The sequence below is a fragment of the Pipistrellus kuhlii genome, unplaced genomic scaffold, assembly GCF_014108245.1.
Source record: "Pipistrellus kuhlii isolate mPipKuh1 unplaced genomic scaffold, mPipKuh1.p scaffold_m20_p_18, whole genome shotgun sequence".
Taxonomy (NCBI): domain Eukaryota; kingdom Metazoa; phylum Chordata; class Mammalia; order Chiroptera; family Vespertilionidae; genus Pipistrellus; species Pipistrellus kuhlii.
In genome coordinates, this window is record NW_023425493.1 from 12,215,111 (window position 1) to 12,224,427 (window position 9,317).

Below are 9,317 nucleotides of genomic sequence, written 5' to 3' on the forward strand. Positions count from 1 at the left end.
AATACTGAGGCTCAGAGAATGTAACTTGCTACAGTTACACAGTGGGACCTTTGCTTCTGCCTACTTCAATCACAGCTGTCTTGGGTATGGGGAGAAGGCAAAGCAAACCAGTCTAAGGTGATTGGGCTGGCACAAGAACCTGAAACATCAGCATTCTTACCAACATGGTCCCATACTTCACAGAAATGAGCACCAAATTTACTGGATTGATGGGAGGGAAAGATAGATTGCTGGGGAGCTGGTTTTCAAACTCCAGTGAGCTCATAGTCCCTAGAGGGTCGTATTTCAAGAGCACCCAGACTATCCTTGAGCTGTGTCTGGCTCCTAGGCTTCTGTCCCCTGCCTCCGGTATGACCAGCACTGCAGCCATAAACAGACCACCCGCCTGGAATTCCATGCCCACTCCTGACTGGGGTTGCCTCTCTCTGCAGCCCAGTCCTCCTGCAGCTGCTAATTAAACTTCTGAATGATTTCTCTGTACCACATCGTCAAGAACTTTCTCCTCCTGAGACTGGTTTGGCTCAGTGGTTAGAGCGTCAGCCTGCAGACTGAAAGGTCCCAGGTTCAATTCCGGTCAAGGGCACGTACCGTGGTTGTGGGCACATCCCCGGTGGGAGGTGTGTAGGAGGCAGCTGGTCGATGTCTCTCTCTCATCGGTGTTTCTAACTCTCTATCCCTCTCCTTTCTTCTCTGTAAAAAATCAATAAAATATATTTAAAAAGAAAAAAAAAAAAGAACTTTCTTCTACTGAGGTTCTGAAAACAAATCCTGAAACGTCACATGAAGGAGGTTATGAGTTAGATCACAGCATCCTGCTTGCATGGGTTCTCATGCAACAAGGTTTGTGACTTTCACAAAACAAGTCATGGGAGGGGGTCTCTTCTCTTGTTAGAGGGAATGGTGGACCTGCTCAGGCCTGTTCAACACCCTGTTTCCTTTGGCCAAACGAGTTTCTGACTCCAGGATGGGGAATTATTGGAGTGAGTCAAGCTATTCTTAAGAAAAAAGGGAACATGCCAGAGATTAGATACGAATTGGCCCTGTGAAGAAAACAACCTTGGAATCATTAACCCAGAGCTTCAGAGAAGACTGGGGCCACAGGGAGACAGAATTAATGGTTTACTCCTGACCAGCTTTTCCCTGACACAAAGTGGGAAAATCACAAAAAGATCACATCACATTCTTTTCATCTGATATTCTCCACACAAGCAAGTGCGGGTAAACATTAATCTGGAACAAAAAAGTGCAACAAAAATATGTACAGGGCATTTAGACATGTATATATATTTTTTAATACACGTGGCCCTTGTGATTCTCACATCTCTCCACTTGGCAGGTCAACAAACGGGAGTTAGAACATTTAAAGGACTTGCTCAGGCAGGAGGTGATAGTGCCAACAGAGAACAACCCCAGGGCAACTGCTCTTACGTGGCACCTGCTATATGCCGGCCCTGGGTCCCACACAGAGGTACAAAGATGGTGGGGGGAACTGAACAAAGGTGAGTAATTATTACAACTCCCAATGACAGATACAGGGAGATACTTGTGTTTGGGGAACAGGATCCATTCAGAGGAGGGGTTCTGGGACAAAGAAAGGAGTTGTGGGTGAGGGAAGGCTTCACTGAGGAATTGGCAGTTTTAATGATGAATAGGGCTTCGCCACGTGGAGGAAGTATGGGGAACAAGGGGAACAGTGGAGGAGGTGCAGGGGAGGGGTTAGGAGAGCCTCAGATCATAGAAAAAAAACATGTGCAAAGTACAAAGGCTTGAAACATCACAGTGTGTTAAGCAACTGCAAGTATTTCAGTATTGCTGGTTGGAAGGGAGAAGCAGTCATGAGGCTGGAGAATCAGGCAGCTGGATCCAGGGGCCTGGAGTGCTGTGTGGATGTCTGAAATTTGGGGAGCCACTAAAGGCCAGCACCTAATGGAAGTGTGATTGCTCTAGCTCTAGGATGGAGGGTTCATGGGCAGGGGCTGTCTGGAGATGGGGGATCCTCTAGGAAGCCACTGCATTAATCCTGGTCAGAGAAGGGGAGCCCTGAACCTGGGTGGCACTGGGGAGACAGAAGAGGACAGAGTCAAGAGATGCTGAAGAGCTGGAAGAGGACCATTTCCCATCCCACATCCTGAAAGACAGGGCTCATGATTTAGGCTAAGCACTCATTTAAGGAGGTGGGAACAACAGAAGTGGAGGTGTCTCCCCTTGTGGTGACTGTTGATCAGTCAAGAGGGTGCCTAGAAGAGAGGCTTGTGGGAAAGCAAAGAGAAATATGCTAAGATATAGAACAATATCTTCTAGATGGCTAAAGAGTATAATATCAGGAGAAGCCAGCCAACGGGGCTGTAGAGGTCCTGCTCTTGGAGACCTCTGGGAGGAGAGATCCCCTGAGTTGTTTCTTGTTCATCTGGGCAGGATGTGTTCTCACCCAGGCCTCCTCCACCAGGCAAAGAGTTGCTGGGTAGTGCCCCTTGTGGCCAAGCCTGGGTACTGCAGGTTGGTGCCTGAAGGAGGGGAGCCTGGACTGAGGAGGAGTAGCAGACACCCTTTTCCTCTGTCACACCACAATTAGCTAATGCTAATTCCAGAGGTGTGACCTGGGGGACAGGAGGGGATCTGGGTAAGGAGAATGTGTCTCACCTGGCTGCATGGCTCCAGAACCGTGGCAGTGAGTAGCAGAGTGTGGAAGGACCTGTAAGACAGGTCCCCTGAGAAGTGGGGAATTCAGACTTAAGGGTACAATGAGTGACCACCAAGAATAGGGGTAGGGTACTTCTGAAGCCCAGAGACGACGGGCCAGTAAGCCAGGGCTGAGGGGGATACAGAGCCGGACTCTTGGGGAGCAAAAGGGCAAAGGAAGCCTAGACTCTTCCCCTTTGCCAGTTAAAAAAACGTAAAATGTGTAATGGAGGTACGTGAATTTCCACACATTATCCAAGTAGATGTTTTCCCACAGGTGTGCCAAGGTATTGATAACTCTCATCCCTGGGGCACCTGGAGAACCAGGCCAGTAGGCTTTGGCTGTCAGGAGCCCCATGTGGTACCTCAGTGTGCCATTCCTATGTTGTCATTTTCTATGTGTGCCATGGTCTGCAAAAGGCCAGGAAGCGTCTTTCTAGTATGCACATGTATGCACACAATACAGTCTGCGTGTGAACTATGGGGTGCAGCAGCAGCAAAGAGCAGCATGCTCCACAAGGCTTCATTTGATGTTGACCATGGCACCCCATTTAAATCTCGGCTGGCCTCATGACTTGCTCGTACCCAATAGAATGTGGTAGACGTTAAGCCAGGGGACTTCTGAGACTCAGTCAGAAGCAGCTTCCACTTGGTTATCTAGGGACACTTGTTCTGAGTGCCCCATTCTGCTCCTTGTTGCATCTTTCCCATTGACACTGACATAGCCCCCAGAACCCTGCCGTTATGTAACTTATGCTGGTCCAAGGAGAAATTGAAAAAAAATAAAAATATATATAGTAAATTTTTCATAAAGCTAAAAAAGCTTTTTTAAAACCTATCCTTGCCCTGGCCAGTGTTGCTCAGTGGTAGAGCATCTCGGGTTCAATTCCCTGCCAAGAGCATATACTTGGGTTGCAGAATTGTTCCCTGTCTGGTCAAAGCATGTGTTGGAAGCAACCAATCAATGTGTCTCTCTCACATCCATGTTTCTCTCTCTCTCTCTTCCCACCCTTTCCCTTGCTTCCACTCTCTCCTAAAATCAATTACAAAAATATCCTTGGGTGAGGAATAACAAAATAAATAAAAATGAATAAAAATAGGGGAGAGGAAGAGAGAGATAGAAACATCAATGATGAAAGAGAATTTCCACACATTCATTGATCCATTGCCTCCTGCATGCTCCCTACTGGGGATGTGCTCTTAACAGGAATCTAATCGGGGACTCTCAGTCCACAAGCCAACACTCTATATCTATCCACTGAGCCAAACCAGCCAGGGCTCACTTTATTTTCTTAATTCCTTCTCTTTTGCCCCACTTTCAGTTAACTAAACTAGCCCCTTCCTCCCCACTTCTCCCCACATACTGGCAAGCTCTTTGACCCTGGGGCAATAGATTACTGGAGGCACCTAGAACAACCACATGTCGGGCAGAGAAGTGTCTTGACAAATCCGTGAAGCACTTTACATATGAGGAAATTGAAGCCTATAGAAGAGAGCGATTTTCCCAAGGTCCTACTTCAAGTAAGTAGCAGAATTCTGGCTAGCACAGCACAAAATACAGCCTATAGTGGGTCACAAAGAATGTCAACACCTGCCTTCCATTTCTGACTTCCTGAAACTAATGCCACTTGTTTCTGTTTCACATTCTTTTCCTCAATATTACCAATATCCTTTTAGCCTCTTGGTCAAGGAGCAAAACCAATACGGGCAGGTTTCCTGCCCAGAGAGCCTGTCCCAGTCTTGGCCTTCAGAGATGGAATGCGGAGAGGGGATGCTTATAGATGGAGGAATGAGCCCCTCTCCAAGCATCTCACTGCACCCCAGGCATAAGTAAGTCCTTTCTTTCTGATCCTGAAGTCCAAGAATTCTCTGAAATCAAGCACCAACTAGCAGCCGTTTTTAAAAATGGGGGGGGGGGGGTTGCTTGAGGGGGGAATCTGGTGACAGTGAATTTAGTTTAGGCCGATGATGACTGAAGTCAGGCTGAGGATAAATCTGTGGTGAACACTGGGCAACAAGAAGTTGCAACTGCACAGACAGGCCCACAAGACAGCAATTCTGGTTATGTTAATGTCTGTTTTCTTTGATAACTCCAAACAGGACGAGGCAAGAGCCCAGAGTGGGTATCCTACCAGACATCCCATCGCATAGGGGCTGGATCTTGAGGGGAAAAGCAAGGGCTAGAGAAAGCACAGGGGCTGGCACATTGCTCTGGGATCTGAATAGTAACGAGATGGAGAACAGCCTGCTAAGAAGCCTCTCAGAGTTTTTTTAACCCACCAGCTCAGCGCTTTCTGTCACAAGGTATTCAGCTCTGCAAATCCATGTGCTGTCAGGGAAATCACCTTGGGTCAACAGTGAGAGTCTTCAAGGCTGTAGAAACAGCATCTGTGGAGGACTCTATAACAAGAAGGGACTGAAATAATTACTTTAATTGGTACAGCCTGTAACCTCCGTTAGGGGAGTAGCCACGTCTTATTGTTTCTGGGTCCCTAGGTCTTGCCCAGAGCTTGGAACATATTAGAAGTTGCATAAAAGTTTGTTATGAAGACCTATTCCCCCGAATCTAGGCACCACGCCGCCAGGATATTCCTTCCTTCCATGTATCCTCTCCCCTGCCCCCCAGAAGCCCTCACTGATGGGAGGCCCAGGACGTGGAGAGACACCACTAATGAGGCTTAGTCTCTCCTTGCCCACTGATGCCAGACTAGCACCTTCTCTTCAGCGGTCCTCTATTGGGAGTGGTAGAAACAAGTCATGAGAGTCCCATGCCTTTCTTCTTGCTGAGGCCCCTCCCTCCAGCCTGTGTGCTCCTTCTTGCCAAACAAATAAAGAAGCCATTTCTTCCCCCCATCTCCACCTCCGGGAGGAAAACCCCCCACACCATCAGCTACCAGAGTCATTTCCCAGCCTGTGGTTGCCAGCGCCCGTGCCTGGCTCTCATCCACACAGCCTGTTGCTGCAGCTGCATCAACTTCAGTAGAAGTGGTAGGAGCAGCTGCCACACCAGGCACGGTGCCAGGAAATTAGGAGCCCATTCCATGTTTCTAAGTTCTTCAATCTTCTCGTTGCATGTTATTTGGGACTGCAGTGTATAATAACAGTGGTATCTACTGAGTGCTTCCTCTCTGGCAGCCACTGTTCTAGGAACACTAAAGGGGTTATTGGGTTCAGTACTTTCTCCACAACTATTGTAAGTAGGCATTATTATTCCCACATTATAGGTAAAGAAACCAAAGCACAGACAAGTTCAAATAACTTACCCAAGGCCCCAAGATTAAATCCCACTGGATCTCACAGCCCTGACCCCCACCTTGAGTTGATGCCATGGAGTGCCTGGCCTTAGAAGGTATCTGAGACTACACCTGGTGAGTGACCAACCTACAGTCAGCTGTCAATAAACTCCATAGTTAGAACGCTGGGCACGGAATCAGGTACCAGCCTCTCCTCTGGCTGTGGGGACCACTCCATTTCCCTCCACTCATCTGCAATGGGCAGCACCTTTCACTCAGGCACAGCAGTGTCCTGGCCACTGGGGGAATGAGCTGCATGTGCCGACACAGCAGTGTGTTCCTTCTAGAAAAACAACCCAAAGTTCCATCCTCCTGTCGTGTCTCACCTGGAACCACTTTAAAATCTGTCATCTATACATCTTAGATAGTCCCTTGACAGACCCAAGAGATGGCATTCCAGGCCCCAGCAAGACCTGCAATCTAATACCAGCCTGGCAAGGAGAGACGGTAATGGTTCCCTGGGAAACCACCTGGCCACAGCCTCACAATCTCTAGCTTTGGTCACTAACCTCCTAGATAACAAAAGTCCACGCTCCAATCTAACTAGCCATGCAATGCTTGCCCATCAACTTGCCTCTACTTACCCACCCACACTTGTTCCTTCTTACCTCTGCCTTCTCTCTCCTTTTCCTTCCTCAGGGCTCCCCTCCACATGGGCTGTGTCATCTCCCATAAGACTCTCTGTCCCCCTTCCTTCCACCACTCTACTCAGATCTGAGGATCCGTCCTCACCCAATTCCTGTCACACTGAATCTAACCCCCACACATGCTACACGATGCCAATCCCCTCTCTTGAGCTCCAACACATTAAGGATAAAGCATAAGCTTCAGCACTCCGAAAACAGAGATTCCCATGATAGAGTTCTCAGTGGGCCCAGGGTGTGTTCTGCAAGCCAAGGGAATGAGGGGACCGTTGGTCTATAAGTCAGGGCATCTCTCTCTCTCTCTCTCTCCTCTCTCTCTCTCTCTGTCTCCCCCCCTCCCCCATCTCTGTCTCTCTCAGGCTAAGGCCTTCCTCTATCACTTTCCAGGAGCACAAAAGCTGGAGCCCATTTGCAATAATTCTCTGGGTTGCTTAAACTCTGAGTCCAGAACTCCTATGGCATGCTAATTTATGCAAACTAAATGCAAATGAATAAAGGAAACTATGTGACCCTGGATTTACTGGAAATCAGAGATTCTCCTGATGGGAAGACTTAGGGAATTTCGAAATCTACTTCCCAAGAGGAATTTAAAAATAGAGTGGCCTCCAATTGGGGGTTGGAGAGGGATGTGGCTGGAAGTCATTCAGAGGAAGGAGCATAGTCCGAGTTCCATGTCATTTCTAAGTGACACAGCAAAAGTCAGAGGAAGAGAAAGCATCTGGCCACCAAGCCATCCCCCTTTCTCTTCTGTTGTCTCTGAGCTCTGGTTCAGCTCCGAGCTCTGCCAAAACCACTCCACAGTGTATGTGCTGGAGAGCAGAGCACCCAGGACGTCCCGCATTTTTGGAAACGGGCATTTTAGTAATATCCCACTTCCCATGGCAACACTCCGCTATGCTCCTTTCCTTTTGCATCTCCTATTTTGACTGTTCTGTTTGTCCCTCGTCGTGTATACCTGGTCAAGTGAACAAGATGTTCTGAAACCTGGCCAGGAGTGCTAGGTGATCTGGATGTTCACATAGAGAAGACCTCAGAGGCTAGCTGGCAGGTAAGACAACCCAGGCACAAAACCTTGGACACCTCATTTCCAGGAGGAGGGGAGGGAAGGACCACTTCAAGAAAGGACAGGAGAGAGAAAGCTGGCCCAGAAGCAGCAGCCTAGTCTTCTGAGTGGGGGAGGGTGGCAGTTCCTTCCAGGCGCCAATGAGGCACACTACTGAGGCCTCCCTAAGGCTGGCTCTCTGTGGTCTCTCAGATGCCCAGGATGGGGGAGGGGTACTCCTTCGGATACCTACTGGGTCTGGGGAGGGTCTAATTGCCAAGGATGGGCCTCCAGGTTCTACTCCAAACCCCGAGGGCTTCCTCCTTTTACTGGAGGCTTTGGGGCCCATGGCAAACAGCTAGAGGCAAAACAGAAGCTGCACTTGGAAGGACCAAGTGTCCCACAGGTGAGGTGACAAGCAGAGCCAGTGAAGCTGACAAGGGGACACCAATTGGCACTTGACCCCAAAGCAGGTGCATGGGTTAGGAGAATGTTCTCGGGCAGAGAATTCAGTCAAGATGGAAGCCATCGAAGGGCAGGGGGGAGGCAGGTTTACATTGGCCCACCCAGCCTCCACGAGCATGCTCCGTTCCGACAGGCAGCTGACTCCAGTAGAGTCTATGCTCTGCCTTCCAGAGCTCTGTGCCCTTGAGCAAGTCACTTGACCTCTCCGAGAGCCCCTTCCTCGAGGTCATCATACAGTTCAGAAACATCAAATGAGAGGTGCATGTGAGAGAAGCACTAATGGAGAGAAGACACTCAATTACCATTTGTTAAACTGTTCTGAGTTTGCAGCTTTTATCTGATTGGATTTGGGTTATTATTCCCCCATATCGCCTCATTCTCCCTTTTGACTTGTTCTTGGTGGTTTGGGAATGAAAATGAACATTGAAGGTCTAGTATGTGCTCAATTAGTCCTTCTCTAAGTTGGGTCCCTGGGCAGACTGTAGCAAACATCTCCTGAAATGCAAATGAGAAATGCAAATTCTTGAGCCTCAGACATACTGATTTAGAAACTGCAGGCGGGACCCAGGAACTAGTAGTATTTTTAATAACTTCCCTGCTGATGCTGATGCAAGCTAAATCCACTCAGCTACATGTTTTACATGTATGTCTCACTTAGTTGCATAAAAGCCCCAGGGAGTGGGGATTAACATCTCTGATACACAGATGAGAAACATGGGGTTTGGAGGAGTTAGTGACTTGCCCCAGGTCCTCACCTGGCAAGTGAGCCCCAGCTCTGAGTGGCTATGCACTGCTACCTTTTCCCCTCACTACTGTAATGCTTCTCATTACAGTAGTGAGGGGAAAGTCGGGTGGTTCTGCTCTAAGAGGGTTTCCTGCAGCATATGTGGGAGGCGGAGTAACTGGGAAAGATGCAACATCCTCCTGTGCTGATGAACACAATAGGCAGCTATTTTTACATGATTTGCAAAACCAACTGGACTGTTGTCTTTTATAGAAATAGGCAACTATTTAGTGCTAGGGCTGTCCCACTATTGAGCTGGCACTAAGAAAGCATCACTACTAGTTTGCAGGGCACTCCGCGCACCCGCCATCTGCAGCATGAGTTTGGGCAGCATTGGCATTTATTGTGGTGCCTGAGGATGATGATAGCATAAGAGATAAGCTGAGCTCCCACGGCTTGAAGACTGTGTT